The sequence below is a fragment of the Sus scrofa genome, chromosome 15 (assembly GCF_054392235.1).
Source record: "Sus scrofa isolate SSC_HxYL_T2T_F1_AM1 chromosome 15, Sscrofa_HxYL_maternal_Yorkshire_Landrace_v2.0, whole genome shotgun sequence".
In the NCBI taxonomy this organism is placed as follows: Eukaryota; Metazoa; Chordata; class Mammalia; order Artiodactyla; family Suidae; genus Sus; species Sus scrofa.
In genome coordinates, this window is record NC_139397.1 from 152,875,927 (window position 1) to 152,892,568 (window position 16,642).

The window sequence follows — 16,642 nt, forward strand, 5'->3', positions numbered from 1 at the left end:
TTCCAGCTGCTTCTCAGAGTTTGAAACAGATTTCCAGAGCGCCAGCATCACCAGAGGAAGTTCAGCAAAGACCAGCAAAAAGCAAGCACGTGTGGTGGGGCGCCTTCTTCTCTTTCAAGGCAAGAGGGAAACAAATCCAAGAATGAATTCCAGAATTTACTTCTGGAGAGCTTTGGCTTTGTGTGTGGGATTTTCTTTTTTAATAGTTTTGACGAGGGGAAAAATTATGATTGCTTTTTATAAATTCCTTTGTTGGGAAAATACACTCATAAGAACAACACATGTTGGAAAGGAAAAACTGGGAGGCATCAGGCCGCCATCCGAACGCCCAACCCAGATACACGGCCGCTCGTCCTCTGTTGTTTACCCGCTCCTCCACTCACACAGAAAGAGATGCATTCTCGACAAAATACACCCCGAGCATCAGTATTTGACAGATAAGCATGACTTCTCCAAGACACACAAGTTGCAAGATCAGGTGAAACAGGTCATTCGACAGAGTCTCAATCAACACAGGCGACAATCAGAAAACGGAGGCCGTGCAAAGAGGAAACATGTTAGGGTCCATCCAAGGGCTTATGGAAGAACAACAAACTGACCTCGAGGAAAGGAAATAATAAAGAGCAAAAGTTAATGGGGTTGAAAAGAGATACAAATACTTAGGGTGAACAAAACAAAACGATCCCGTAAAACTAATAAAATAGATCTCTGGTGAAGATGATAAGGAAAAAAGATTCAGGAGTTCCTGTTGTGGCTCAGAGGGATAAGAATCTGACTAGTACCCATGAGGACGTGGGTTCAAATCCCACTCAGAGGATCAGGGGTCTGGCGTTGCCGTGCGCTATGGTGTAGGTCGCAGATGTGGCTGTGGTGCAGGCCGGCAGCTGCAGCTCCAATTCCACGCCTAGCCTGGGAACCTCCATATGCTGCACCTGTGGCCCTAAAAAATAAATACGTAAAATAAAATAAGTACTCTGATTATCACAACTGGGAACAGGGATGTTACTGGCATCAAGTGGGTAGATTCCAAACACACTGCTCAACAGCCTGGAACGCACAGGGAACAATCAGCCGGTTCAAATGTCAGTAGTTCCAAAGTGAAGAACCCTTCTAGGGTCCTACAGATATTAAAAAGGTAAACAGAAGGCTCTTACAAAATTCTTTATGCAAATATTGATAAAGTAGAAAAACTGCTTGAGAAACGCAACTTAACCAAAACAGACATCAGAAGAAACAGAAGATGTGAAGAGTCCAATTTCATCTAAAGAAAAATCTAATCTGCAACGTGAAACTGTCCCGTGAAGAAAACTCTACTCACAGATGACTTCGCTAGAAAGTTCTATCAAGCTTTTGAGTAGGAAATAATTCTGACCTTACACAAAGGCATCCAGAGACTATAAAGAAGAACAGCAATTCTCTACCTTTCTCATGAAACAGCGTTACCTTGATATCAAAAACTGGCAAGAAAAATATTACCACTTAAACTCATTCATTAGGACAAAAGCAAAAATCAGCAACCCACAGAAAGATACGACATCTTGGTTAATGCGAGTTCATTTCAGAAATGAACAAAAATCAGTATAATTAACCACATTAACAAAACAAGAAAATCTACATCATCTCAACAGGCAAAAAAGTATTTGATAAAATCCAGCATATATTCATGGGGGAAAGGAAAAAACCCTCACAGGAAACGAGGAACAGAAGCCACAACAGTGCATTGATAGTAGCTTCTTAGGAAAAACAACAACAACAAACAGAAGACTGACAGCAATGACACATCAAGCGTGACACAGCGAAAGCTTTCCTTTGGGGTCCAGAGCCAGAGAATGACCATTATCCAAGCAGTGCCCGTGCTCCCGGCCCACGCACTAAGGCAGGAAAAAGAAAGAAAGACCTAAGCAATGGCAAGAAAAAATAAAACTGTCACTGCTTGCCATCAGCGCATAGAAAATTCCAAAGAATTTACAAATAGTACTCGAATTTAGCAAGGTCAGTCAAAGGTCAGTATACAAAAATCTTTTATTTCCATGTACTTGCAACAAATAGCAAGTAAATATCATCAATAGACGCCAATTATAATAGCTGGGAATAAATCTAACAAAAGAGGTGAAAGACCTTTTTGCACAAAACAAGGAAGCAAGGCCGAAGGACACAGGAGGCCTAGAGCCCTGGTGACACTCTTGGTTCTGGGCCTTCCTTGATCCTGGGTCCAGGATCCCCCAACCCAGCCTGGCCTGCCCCAGACCCTTCCCTTTTCCTAATCCGTTTAAAAGGCTCCAGCCGGTGTAATCTTTCCACAACAGTAGCTTGAGCAAGGAGCTTTTGACCATGACCTACTGTATGTTCATTTCTAGGTGGAGACAGTGCATGTCTACACAGACGCCACCGAACCAAAAGGTTTGCAAAATGGTAACTTCCTCCTGCATGCAACTGCTATTTTCTATTCTATTTAGATTTAAGGCTGACTCTGCTCGCTGAGCCCAGAAGCCGACCTGAGCTCTGAAAAGCACGTGCTCCCCAGTCTGTGGGCACGGCCCTCCCAGCGCTCCTGTGCCCCACTCCTGCCCTCTGCACTTTCCAGAGCTCCATCCCCTGCACCTGGACCCCTGGGCTGCCCTTCCCTCACCCCTGAAGGGCTTATTTTCTCTCCGTTAGGGAACCAACGCTTTGAACCTTCGGCTGTGGCGGTCTACACTGTGACATATCCTGTTCTGCATCCTGCCTGCCCTGTGGGCAAAGCCCATCACCAGTGCTGCCTGACACTCAGCTGGTACCCGTGATGGCCAGAAGGAGCTCCAGCGAGGTCGTGGGTCTGACCCTCTGGACCATTTGCACAGACGGGCAGCTGCCTGGAGAGTCAATAGAGCAAAGCACAAGCCAGAAGCAGGTGGCTAGGAGGGTGCACCTGCACCCCCAGCGGCCCAGGGCCCAGGCTTCACTCCACCCACGCCAGTCTGCGTCCATGAGCAGCAGAGGGCACCCCAGCCCACAGCAGAGGGTCTGGGGAGCACCCGGCACTGTCTCTCCATACAGAGCGTGCAACTAAACCCGGGAGGCTGGGAGGGGTCAGAGATTTCAAAGCACAGGGGGCACAGGGTCGGAGTTTGATAAACACCTGCTCCAGGCAAGGCCCCCCCACCAGGGCCCTCAGTACTTGCTGCTCCGCCCAGGGTCTGTGGGGCCACCTGCGCCCAATCCCAGCGGCAAGGGCGAAGCACGGCCTTGGGCGGGGGGTGGGCGCAGGGCAGGGAGAAGAGCGTGGGGACCTCCATGCTCCCAGGGCAAAGGATGACGACGACAAAAGAGGACCAGCTGCCAGTGGAAAGCCCGGGCCCCCCAGAGAGGCTGCGGGCTCGGGGCCAGGGGCCAGCACCCCACTCCTGCCTGCTGCCCCCAGCACCCCAACAACCCTCACTCCAACCCAGGGCCTGACCGTGGATGCTGAGAAAATGCCTGTCAGGGAGGTTCGGCTTAAAGACAGAGGTCAGGGTGTCTGGGGTCCCGCTGGCCACCGTGTGTCCGGGCCTGTCTGGGCACACGCACACACGTGCGCTCACGTTCGTCCTGGTGTCACACCCGGCAAAGGTGTGGGAGACCCCCACGTGAGCCACACGTGGACAGCCGACCAGGCTCCCCCACTTGTCAGCTGTGGGATCCCAGCCACGTTCCCCAAGCTTCACGTGTCCCAATTTCTTCACTGAAACGGGGACGACCTTGGCTCCTGAGGCCTTGCGAGGATTGAGCAAATAGAGCATCCAGAACGGGGTCTAGCTAGTGCCTCGCAAATGGACCAGGGCTCTTCCCCTTTCAACGCAGCACAGAGTGGACCAAAGTGGCCTATCTCTCCTCCCACCCACACCCCAACACTCAGGCCAGAACCGAAACGCAGAGCAGGGGTCTCTCTGGGCAGGTGGCTCTTGGCACTGATGCCCACCAGGTGGGACACGGCCCGCTGGGGGCGCCTCTCCAGGTCGGCCTGCTGGCCGGGCCGGGCCGCACTCTTCCGAAGGCCGCTCGGCTGCCGCGATGGCTGAGCCGGAAGGAGGGGGGCGGTGTCCGCGGGGCGGGGGCCAAGCTGGGGCTCAAGGAGAGGGCGCCCCACGCAGGGACGGCCAGCCAAGGACGAGACCCGCAAGGTCCCCTCCCCGGCCCCGCCTGCAGAGGAGGAGCAGAGGCGCTGGTGCCGCGGTCGTGGGAACGTGCCAGCATTTCGCAGTGGTCCCCTGGGCCCCTCTGTAAGCGCCCTGTCCCCGCGGACCCCCCAGAAAGGAAGGGTGCAGTTCCCGGGCCTGGCAGGGTCGCTAATGTGAGCGGACTCTGCTGCATCTCCGGTGTCCAGGCCCACGTGGGGCCGGGGGACTGGCCGTCACCCCTGCGGGGGGCCTGTGGTCATACCTCCGCCGTTGTGGCCCAACCCACCGTCTCCTAACTTCCCACAGACCCGACGCCGACCGGCACAGGCCGCCCCCACACTGCTGGCAGAAGGCATTTTGGTTTTCTTTTGTCCACAAGCTGGAAACGGCGAGATCTCCAGGTTCAGAGGACGCCTCTGCCACCACACGGCAGGCCTCGGGGGCACCTCTGCTGAGTGGGGCAGGGGCCCAGAGCCTGGCAGCCGAGGCCCCCCTGAAGCCTGGGGCTGAGAAGTGGGTCCCAGGCCCGGGGCCAGCCCCGCCCCCACGTGGTGTCACCAGAGGGCAAGGCACCACTGTCCCAGGTCCACCAGCCACCTGACCCCAGGGGACAAGCGGCCCTCCGCACACCTACGGTCAGGCACACCTCTCAGGAAAGAAAAAAATCACGGCTCCCAACCAGGCTCCGGAGGCTCCATAAAAGGAACCTGCAACGCTTCCTTTTCAAACTTGTGATTTCTCAGCAAATACAACAGACTTTCTTATCAGGAAATCATCAGAAACCGACCGTGGGTGTGGCTTGCAAAACAGTCGGCCCGCCAGGCGGGGCTCACACGCAGAAACACGCCCTGTGGCTGCCCCCAGCCCGCCCAGCCACAAGCACCTCCGGGGCACACCAAGGGCGGCCCCCCACAGACGAGCGGGCGCGGACCGGCAGCCCCCTGCTTCTGGGTCTTTGTCCCTGTTTGGTCAAGTCGTTCCACGCTCCCCGGCTTCAGTGGGGGCACCCAGACCCTCTCAGTCGGAGCCGAACCCTCCCAGGGAAGCTGACCAAGAGGGAGGGGCACCAGGACCTGACAGCTCCTGCCAGGGGCGCCAGGCCATGTCCCAGCCCAGGGCTGCCCACAGCCATCAGCAGGTTGTCACCGAGGCAGCAACAATCTACGGCTGTTCCCAGCAGAGCTGTGCACATGATGGCACCTGGAGAACGAATATTCTCCCAAACAAGCCGCCAGCCGGGAACATCAAACCACGGCTGCCTTCCTCGGGAGGGGGAAGGGTTCGAGTGGCCCGAGGTCACCATGAGGGCTCTCGCATGAAAGGGCCTGCGCACCAGCAGCCTCTGTGTGTTCGATGCAGGGCGGAGATGAGGTCCTGGGGACGAAGGGGAGGGCAGCCCCTCCCCAGAGCCTCTGGACACAGGCCTCCTGCCCTGTCCCCGCCAAGGACCAGGGACCACTCTAGGTCAGCTGGTCACTTTCCAACATAAAGTCTACTGCTACTCATTGTTTTGGGATTTGGGGATGTTTTTGGATTTGGGATGGCAGCTTTGGGATTTTCAGACAGTATCTCCTCCTCGGATTCCTAACGTGTCGTCTTTCAAATGCCGTCTCACCTGAGAATAAAGCGGTTCCCTAAAAAGACAAAGATCATCAAACATTTTTTAAAACTGTAGCCCAAACTACAAGCTATCCTGGAATTCCATGCATAAATCAGCATTTTCTCTGACTCCTGTCTCAATTAAATCCAAGGTTTATCAAAGAAGTCAGGAAACAGCTATTCGATTATCATTTTAAAATGTCCCTAACGCTTCACTCGTTCCCTCTCCTTTCAAGGCACGAACGGGCACCGGGCAGAGGTGGCCAGGTGAGGCCACTGACCCACTGCAGGCTGAGCGTCTCAGGGACGGGCCAGGGGCCTGCAGACCAGCCAGGAGATGACAGAGGTTGGGGAGGTTCAGAAATTTTCGGGGTAGGGAGTTCCCGTCGTGGCGCAGTGGTTAACGAATCCGACTAGGAACTATGAGGTTGCGGGTTCGGTCCCTATCCTCGCTCAGTGGGTTGACGATCCGGCGTGGCCGTGAGCTGTGGTGTAGGTCACAGACGTGGCTCGGATCCCGCGTTGCTGTGGCTCTGGCATAGGCCGGAGACTACAGCTCCGATTCGAGCCCTAGCCTGGGAACCTCCATGTGCCGCGGGAGCGGCCCAAAGAAATAGCAAAAAGACAAAAAAAAAAAAAAGAAATTCTCGGGGTAAGTCTGACAACCTGCCATGTGGCAATTACAAAGAGAGCATCGAGAGCGCGAACCACCCTCTCCTGGAGGCCGACTCATCACCACGAGAACTCCAAGTACTTCCTGGGCACCTGCCTCCGCCAAGCCTTCCGCACCCGCCCAGGCTTGACCTCAGAGCCAACTGGGGCACCCGGAGGTCTCGGGAAGGCTGGGGTCCCATGTGGTGACTTGCTGGCTGCTCTCAAAGGTGACAAGGCCCCTCGGGAGGCTTCGAGCAGCGACCAAAAAGGGAACAAGATTCCCCAGGAAGTGTGTCAACCGGAGCAGGAGAGCAGGACTTCTCTGTGGCTTTTCATCACCGTCACCCGAGAGCAGAGCAGACAAAGAGTGGGGGCCACAGAGGGAGGCAGCCTCTGGCTTTGTGCAGAGAAGCCACCGGGGAGCAGAGGGGGTGAGCCCCGGAGAGCCAGCGGCCCCAAGACAAGGCATGCGGACGTGAACTCAGCCTCAGCGAAGCAAGGAAGTTGCTGGTAGGAGGCCCTGGGCGCTACCTCCCCAGCCGAGCTCAGGGCAACTCTGCTGCCCACGGAAAACACCCATCAGGAAACATCCTGGTGTTCCTGTCGTGGCTCAGCGGTTAACCAATCCAACGAGCATCCATGAGGATGTAGGTTTGATCCCTGGCCTCACTCAGTGGGTTAAGGATCCGGCGTGCCCGTGAGCTGTGGTGTAGGTCGCAGACATGGCTCCGATCTGATGTTGCTGCAGCTGTGATGTAAGGCCAGCAGCTGCAGCTCTGATTCATCCTCTAGCCTGGGAACCTCCATGTGCTGCAGGTGTGGCACTAAAAAAGACACATACACACATACACAAACGAAACCACGCCAGTGCACACTCAACACTTAACTCGCCAGAGGACGAAAGGCACCCACACACTCTCACCGTCCATGCAGGACGCCGACTCAAAGCTGCCACACTCACGGACACTTTGGGTCTCACGAGCACGTGGTCACGGACAGCAGGCTGTCCACACGCAGGCACAAGCCGGCAGCCACGGGCTGGGCTCTGCCCTGTCACTTCATTCATCACCCAGAGGACATGCCAGGGCCTCCTAAGCACCTGCACGCCCCTTCAGTGCTGTCCTGACACCAACGACAACCGGTGACCCCGAGAGTCGGTTCCACAAGGTGACCCTGGGGGCCGGAGTCACAGCGGCTTCCTGGAGCCCTGACACACACACACACACACACACACACACACACACCCGGGGCAGGGGACCAGGAACCTGGCCCCGGAGGCAGCTCCATCGACCGTGGCGTGGCCGTGCCAGAGCAGCCGTGCCAACACTGTGCTGCACTAAAGAAAAGGAGAATTCTTTAAGATGAGAAGCGAAAATAAGGGCCAAATCGCCGGGGCTAAGACACTAAACGGCGCCTTCATGAGGGACGGGGTCTGAGTGTCCCGGGGAGCGAACCAAGCTCTCTGCCCCAAACAAATTTCCACTCATAAAACAATGATCGATTTTTGTAATAAATGTTTACGATCTATTATGAATGCAAATCGGGAACTGTCTGCATGTCGTGAGTCACGAGACCGTCACTTAATGAAAGGTGTTGACCAGCCAGGTACAGAGCGGGACAGCTGGACCGGCACATGCAACCGGCCCGTGCTCAGACCAACACTCACAGAGCACTGGGGCCAACCACCCACAGGGCACATGACACACTGGCGGGCGAGCTTCGAACGGGGCCAGTGCAAAGCCCCCCTCTCACCGGGAAAGGCGGTGAGAGCATCTGGACTCACAGGAGCTACGCCTCATTAGGTAGCTCGGCGAAACTGGTGCAGATCAAAGGCCTGCGTTTATCTGACACGCGGCTCTTTACTTTCTCTCCAAACTGTCTCTGAAGGAAATGAAAGATGCAGAATTTAGCTTGGTGAAGGTTGGGGTTTCGTATGTGTGGTTCCTCGATGGCCAGAGAAGCAGCAGCTGATTCTGAAGTCACCTCCATTTCACAAGCTGCCCTGAATTTCAAATGCTGTCACCTTCCGAGGGGCCTGGGACGCTCACCTGGTCAGAACAGCAGTGCGGAAAACACCTGCTCGTTGGGGGTGACTGTTCACAGGGCCAATGGCCTCCATCCTGACCGGGGGTCCTCCTGGCTCTCGGGCAGGGGCTGCCATCAGCCCCGTTTTACAGACATGGAGCCTGGGTGGCCCTGTCTGATGGCCGCAAGTGACAGGGGGCCAGGTCTGCACCCCACAGGCAGGTTGAGGCCCCTCTCCCAGCCTCACCTCTCAGGATGCCACCCCCCCCGGGGAGCCCCACAATTAAACTACCAATGGGGGCAAAGGCCATCGAGCAGTGGCAGGGCCTGCAGAGTGTTTGGAAGTTTCTGTCTGGGGGCAGAAGGAACCTCTCTCAGGCTGGGCTCTGCTGCTAGACCAGCAGGACCACGCTCAGCGAGAGCCTGCCCCACGACGCCAAATGCTAAAACACTGCGCATGAGAAGGATGAAAAACCCGGCTGAAAAACATCAACAAAGAAACTCGGTTCCCTCTGTGGAACTTCAATTTGCTTGGCCATTTTCCCACGTACATTCAATTAAAAACAACTGTGGGAAAAGCGAATCGAGGTTGGGAGGCTGCAGAGCCCAGCCCGGCCGGGAAAAAAGCCTCTCTCGTGAGAGCCCGAGAAGCCCTTCCACTTACAAGTGACACCAGCAGAGAGTCAGGGGCCTTAGCACGGGCCCCCACCATCACTGTCAATCTGATTCCACTTCAATAAACAGCTCTGATATGGCATCAAAAACAAACGACAAACATAAACGGGACCTCACCAAAAGGAAACACTTTTGGGAGTTCCCGTTGTGGCTCAGTGGAAACAAATCTGACTAGTACCCATGAGGACACAGGTTCGATCCCAGTCTCACTCAGTGGGTTAAGAATCCGGCGTTGCTGTGAGCTGTGGTGAAGGTCGCAGATATGGCTCGGATCTGGCATTGCTGTGTGTGGGACCCCTAGACTGGGAACCTCCATATGCCGCAGGTGCAGCCCTAAAAAATCAAAAAAAAGAAAGAAAGAAAAACTTTTGTGCCTCAAAGGACACCATCCAGAAACTGAAAAAGCAACCCACAGAACGGAACAGAAGATTTGCAAATCGTATATCTGATGGAGTTGTATCTAGAATACATAAAGCATCCTTATATCTCAACAATAAAAAGGCACATAGCCCAATGAAAAAAACAGACGAAGGACTGGAAGAGACATTTCTCCAAAGAGGATACACAAATGGCCAACAAACGCATGAAAAAAATAACACAACACCCTTCGTCATCAGGGAAACAAACCCACACTGTGGCGAGACCCCGTCTCACACCCGCTAGGAGGGCCGGAGTCAGAAAGTCAGACAACAAGCAGTGCTGGCGAGGATGTGGGGAAACCAGGACTCGGACTCGGCTGGGGGCAGAAGACGGTGGACAGCAGCCCGACGGCCCCCAGAGAGGGCAGCAGAAATCACCGCCTGATCTGGCAATTCCGCTCCGAGGCCTGGACCCAGGACGAGCGTGTGTCCACGGGGGACGCGCAACAACCACGCTCACGAGGATGGGTCCCAAGAGCCAAGGAGGGAAACGAATTCCACCGACAGATTAACACCAGCAGCAGACGTCAGCATCGAAGGAGCAGGGCGTGCTCTCCCCACACCCGCAGCACCCCAAGGGGTGAGGTGACTCCAGCCACGGCGTGGACGGGCCGGAAACACGCTCAGGAGAGAAGCCGGGCGCAGAAAGGGCGCTTGCTGAATTACTGCCCTGACGTGACACACCCGGAGCAGACGGCTGGCGGCTGCCCAGGGCTGGCGAGGGGGTGGGAGTGGGGGTGGGGGGCTGCTCAGGGCGGGAAGACCCAACCCTGACTTGGTGACGGCTGCACGGCCCTGTGGATGCACAGAAACCACGTGAACGCGGCGTAACTCAGCGCAAGAAAGCTGTGACCAAAACCACGTCCCCGCCCCGTCCTATGAGTCACCCGGCAAAAAGCCCCGTCCTTTGTCTTTCGGCTCCAGGAGCCTTTCTCTTGCGTCAGGGTTCACCCGGAGGCCTGGGACATCGCCTGGGGCTCCAGCCTCGCTGTCCCCAGGCCTTGCAGGCCCGTGCTGGGCGCACCCCCGCCTCCGGGGCCAGCACAGCGGGAACCGGGGACCCAGGAGCTTCTTGATCTCTGGTCCCCGAGGGCCACCCACCCCTCCTACCTGTTGTGGTCACCTGCTCTGCGCACCTGTGGGACAGCGCTGGCCCAGTGGCGAGTGTCCGCAGGTCAAGCTGGGGGGTGGTGGTGGGGAGACACGGAGGTGCTGCAAGGCACACTCGGAAATGAAGGCTTCGAAAGAGGTGCCTCCTCCCAGACAAGGGCAGGGACGGAGCGACAGCGTTCTGGGCTGGGACAAGCGGTGCCGGCCACTCGGGGCCCTCAGGAAGCCCGCCCCCTGGGACGTGGATACGGCCAGAAGGAACTCGGCCTACCACGGAGACCCCAAAGGATCGTCTCACTTGTCAGCCCAGTCCTAATTTAACTCGAAGGAAGAAAGAGCCTCTGGTGGTACCTGGGCACAGGGTACCCCCCGTCGGCAGGAGGGGCTCTGAGCCGGCACACCAACCCCTGCCACCCGCCCCGGCACGTCCTGATGTGGGGACCTACCCCGTCGGCAGGAGGGGGCTCTGAGCCGGCACACTGCCCCCGATCCCGCATGTCCTGATGTGGGGACTGGCCCCCGGAGAGCAGTGGGGCTGCTGGGGAAGGAGACACTGAGATGGACTGCAGAAGCGGATGGCGTGAGGGACCACCTGCTTCCTCAAAACACACCAGCGCCAGGACACTCACCAGGGAAAAGCGAGGCTCGAGGACAGCAGGCCAGAAGGGTCCCAGAGACAGGGCCTCTGCTCCCGGGCCCCTCACTCTGCTGGACCACCACCACCCTCGGCACTCCAGCAAGGGACATGCACGCGCCCACCCACAGCACACACCGGCCCTGCCCAGGAGGACCGCAGCCACCGCCCTTGAACTTGGCGGGGGGCGGTGGTGGTGGCGAGAAGCTGCAGAGAAGGGCCAGCCAATAGACAGTCATGCAGCCACATGCCCGGCCTCCAGACCAGGCCCCTGAGCTGCCAGAGGGACAGGGACACCCCGGGCCAAGGCTACGAGCAGGGACGTCCCCACGGGGGACACTGGGCAGGACGACCAGCCAGTTCCTTCAACAAATAAACTGCAAAGAGAGAGGGAGACCCCGAGTGGACCCAGGAAAAAAATCTTTTGAGACAATTAGGGATTCGGAACTTGACAGCATCAAAGCATCAGTGTTTCAGCCGTGTTAATGGTGCGATGCTTACATTTTGTATAGTTATCCTAGTTTGGTGTTTTTTTTTTTTTTTCATGTTTTTTTCTATTTTTTTTTTTTAGGGCCATACATGCAGCAAATGGAAGTTCCCAGGCTAGGGGTTGAATCAGAGCTGTAGCTGCCGACCTACACCACAGCCACAGCAACACAGGATCTGAACCTCATCTGCAACCCACACCACAACTCACGGCAACTCAGGATCCTTAACCCATTGAGTGGGGCCAGAGATGGAACCCGTGTCCTCATGGATACAAGTCAGGTTTGTTACTGCTGAGCCACGATGGGAACTCCATAGAGTCCTAGTCTTTTAAGACATATGTACAACAGCAGGAATGGCTTCCAACAGCGGGGGACGGGGCTGCAGAGAAGCAGGACTGGTCACGCATGGTTCTATCTTACTTTTTAAACGTCTGCACGTTTCAGAATAAAAAACAGGAAAACGGCCAGTGGAGGGGCTGGCTTTGGACCTGGCGCTACTCTGCCGTTTCACGGCTGCCGTGGATGGGCTGCGGGCGGGCCGCTGCCACTCAAACCTGAGCTCTGGGTTTCAGAAAGTCGCCCTCTGGAAGCCGGTCCAGAGAGAAGCCTCAGAAGAGGTGGCCCGGGGCCCACGCGTTCCTCTCCCTGCTGGAGCAGTGGCGCCCGAGCACGCTCTGGTCACTGCCCAAGGGGCAAATGCAGGGGGAACTCGGCCTGCCCCGGGCCCCACCCCGTCTAAGGGCAGAAGGACAGCGCCCGGACTGGTGATGACGATGCCGGGAAGCTGGGCGGGGAAGGCTCTCTGAGATGCGACTGGAGCTGGGCTCAGCCAAGAGCTCGGACGTCAGCTACGATTCAAACTACAAGAATAATAAACGTACCCTTCCCAGTAAAAACGAGAACCTCATTTGCTACTTCAAACAAAACTAACCAAACCCAGCCAGGAAACGGGCGGTGCCAGGGGCCTCGCCCCGCCAGCCCTGCGCCTGCTCATGGGCACAGAGCACAACGGCTCAGGGACTCCAGAGGGCAAACCCGGCAGCACGGGGTTCGGGCTCCCCGAGGCGCAGCCTAGCGCTGCCTGCGGTCCTGCCGTCTCCCAGGGCCCCCGTTCTGGAACAGTCCCTCCACCAGGCGCAAGGGGGCAGGGAGCAGGGACAGATCTTCCTAATTAAGGCTTCCTGAGGTGCAGTCTTGTCAAGAAGCACATCCTAACAGGATGCTGAGACAGGGGAGCAGAGACCCGCGGCTCCCCCTGGAACTGTCAGCACTCCCCGGCTGAAGACTGCCCGTCCCCCGCCGCAGGATGGCTCGGAGCAGAGCAGCAGAGAGCAGAGGGAGCCGTGATCCCCGCTGTGGGCGGCCTTCAGAGGCTGTCCCTGGCCAGTGTCCCCGCGCTGGACGCCGAGCTGCCGGCAAAGCCACGCTCGCTGCTGCTCTCTTCACATGTGGTTTGATTGACGCAAATCGAGAGGCGAGCAAGTGATTCACAGCTGCCCAGGCGCAGGCCTCGCACGGACGTGGCAGGAGCTCAAGGCTGCTGAGTCACCGAGAAACGGCCCGCGTCCCAGGAGGCGCTGCCGGTCTGAAGTTCACGTGTGTGCGCCCATACAGGCCCCTGGGAGTGTGAGCGCCAGCCTCTGACGCTGCAGCGGACAGCGAGCAGAGACCACCGGCCCTGGGCCTGCCCGGCTGTGCCCGTATGCACATGGGCGGGGCACGCCGGGTAGTGGGTACTGGTGCCCTTCATCGCCAGCTCCAACCTCAGCCCCAAGCTCCCCGCTCCTGCAGCCCGTGGGCCCACCGCCCAGCCCAGTGGGTGCCGGGTGCCACCCACGCCCGGGACAGTGAGGAAAAGCCAGCACCCCGTCTTCCAGGAGTGCAGTGAGGTGAAAAGATGGGGCCCCAGAAATGCCTCCATGATGCCAAGTGCTACCCCGAGAGGCCATGAAAGTGGCAAGAAAGACTCAGCCCCGCTGCCTGCCTTGGCTGTAAACATCCTGAATAAAAAGGAGCAGGCAGGCCCCTTCCAGGCAGGCAGGCGGCAAAGCGCAGACGGCACGCAGGCCAGGGCCGGGGCCGCCGAGTCGGGGCGGCAGACGGGGCTGGGGACCACGCAGCCGCCACGGACCCTGGCGGCCTTCCTCCACAGGGGGCAGAACCAGGGACGGGCCTGACACAGGAAGCCACCGAGCCCTGATGCCAGGAAGCCGGCACTGGTGGCAGGGCAGAGAACTCCCAGGACGCCAAGCCAGTCGGCAACGGCTGCACTGGTCGGTGAAGACGGGCAGCCTGGCCCACAGCACGGATGGGGGCCAGGGAGGAGGAGACGGCGTCGCATCTGCTGTGCTGACAACATCTGTCCTGCTTCCAGCTGTCTCCTCCCTCCCTGGGTGGGGCTCAGAACTCAGCTCTGCTCGCCTGGCCTCCAGGCCTCAGGGCAGCTGGACGGGGTGGGGTGGGCACCCTGAGGTTCTGCGGGTTCCATCTGCACCGGCATCGCAGAGGCCCGGATGGACCTGCGGGCCCTGGGTGCCCTCCCCAAACCGAGTCCTGAGCAGCGGGGCGGCAAGGCCCTCCAGCGGGAGGTGAGCGGCGGAGGAGCAGAGCCAGGGCGGGCAGAGGGGCCGGAGCCCCGAGGCAACTGGCGGTGGAGCATCTAGCGCAGAGGTCGGGCCCGGGGCCAGCACAGAAAGCAGCCCGACGGGGACCCAGAGGCCCGTACACGCCCCAGGCACAGACCCTGGGCCGGGGAGGCCTCTGCACCCGGATGCTGCCCTGAGGGTTCTCGGCCACCCTCCGTCCTAATGGGTGCAGCCGCCCTGGTGTCGCCGTGCTGCCCCTGTGCGGGCGCGGCAGGGGCTGCCGGCGGCTGGAGGAGGAACAGAAGAAACCACACAGCGTCATCTGCGTGGATAGGGAACAGCCGGGCTCCAGGCGGCAGCTCAGCTTTTGGAGCTTCCCCAGGGAACAGGCGGGGCGGCTTCTTTCCCGTCCCTGTGTCCACAGCCCGTCCCAAAGGCACGGGGTGTGGGGCCGAGGCCAGGGGGGAAGGTGGGCGAGGAGGAGAGCCTTCAGTGCCACCCAAGTGGGCACAGGGCCACGGCCTCAGGGACAAGGACAGGCTGAGCAGGAAGGAGCACCGGGAAGGGCTCTGCCACGGTGGCATCTCCAGCACGACCGTAACCCACCCCGATCCCGTCACAAGCCCAAAGGCGCACTTCTTCTTCTGGCTGCAGCCTCAGCATATGGAAGTTCCTGGGCCAGGGATCGAAGCTACGCCACAGCAGTGACAACGCCGGCTCCTTCACCTGCTGAGCCACCAGGGAACTCCAAAGCAAATTTCTTACCATCCTTTATGAAATTTGACGCAATCCCGAGCAGAGACCTCTGTTTCTGAGGCGTCTCTGAACCCACCAGGCCTGTGCCAATAGCCCTGCAGGCACCCCTGGAGCCAATGAAGTCGGCTCGGGTGGCTTAAAGGACTGCCACAGGCCCGCAGCTGGCCCGACCCCAGAGCCCCAGCCCCGACAGGCACGCAGCCAGGGCTGTCTCCACAGCAGTGCTGTCCGGGCCAGGGCGGCCTGAAGTAACTCTGAGCATCCAGGTTCCCTGGTCTGCAGCAAACAAAATAAATAAGACGACTCTCCTCCCAGCAGGCCCACCTCCACACCCAGCTCCCCGCCAGCCACGGCCACCTGGAGACCCGGGGCTTTCTGAGAAAACAACGCGCCCACCACTGGCTTTAGGCGTTACGTCTTCAAAACCCCTCCGCAACAGACAGGAAGAAGGGAAAACAGATCGGGGCGGGGGGGGGTGTCAGGCCCAGGGAGGGGGCGGTTCTCAGGGTTGGGGGGTGGGGTGCTCCAAGAAGAGGGGCCTCCATCAATCAGAATTGGCTGCAAGGCTACCAGAGGCACCAACACTCCTTTTATTTCTTGTGTATTATTTTTTTGTCTTTTTAGGGCCGCACCTGCAGCATATGGAGGTTCCCAGGCTAGAGGTCGAATCGGAGCTGCAGCTGCCAGCCTACACCACAGCCTCAGCCACGCCCGAGCCTCAACCCACTAAGCAAGACCAGGGATCAAACCTGCTTCCTTATGGATACGTCAGGTTCTTAACCTGCTGAGCCAAGAACGCCGACACTTGCTTTAAAAATACCTGACAATGGAACTTGCAAAGAAAAAGAAACGTGCTTAAGCACAGACACAGTTTGCACCGTGGGTCCATCACAGTAACTTGCCCGGCTTGCTTCAACTCACCTTCTCAGAGGGTTCAAGACACTTCCTCAAAAAGGGCTTCCCTGCCCATCAACACTGAAGCAGCAGCTTCTGCTTTCACAGGAAGGGCTGGATTCAGGGGTAACTGAGGAAGCTGATGAGAAGGGCCGAGCAGGTGTGGCCCCAAGGCAGGGCAAGCGGCCGGGGCCCCCACAGCAGCAGGGCCCATGTGCCTCCTCCAGACCCCAGACTGCTGATCGGAGAACATTTTCAAATTCAAAAACAGCCTTTACGTGCAAAAACAAAGTCATGATGTGCAGTTCCCATCAGCCGTGCCGTCGAGGGCCGGGCCGGAGACCTGAGATGTGCGTTTGCGGGAGAGGCCTGTTTGACGCGGTCCAAAGCCCCAGCGCCCCAGTGAGTGAGTGGCTGAAGAGCCCGTGAGCAGACTGTCCACTGGCCCGAGCCGCAGGCTTCGCTCCGTGCCCTCCGCCTCACGACGGACACACAGGCAGACCTCACTGTACCCATCTCGCAGATGAGGAAACCCGAGGCTCAGGACACCAAGGAACGCTCCCGGTGTCTAAGCAGCAAATCTGGATTCAGACCCGGACTTGACTCCGAGGCTGCTCCTCCTCACGTCCCTGCGGAAGCCCGAGTCCTCTGCTGCAGACGGAGACAG

At 58.1% G+C, this 16,642-nt stretch overlaps 1 protein-coding gene across 9 annotated transcripts in view; it reads right to left on the bottom strand.

Annotated features, from left to right (window-relative positions):
- Positions 1-16,642, bottom strand: part of HDAC4 (histone deacetylase 4) — a 275,503-nt gene that overhangs the window by 156,476 nt on the left and 102,385 nt on the right. The window lies entirely within an intron of this gene.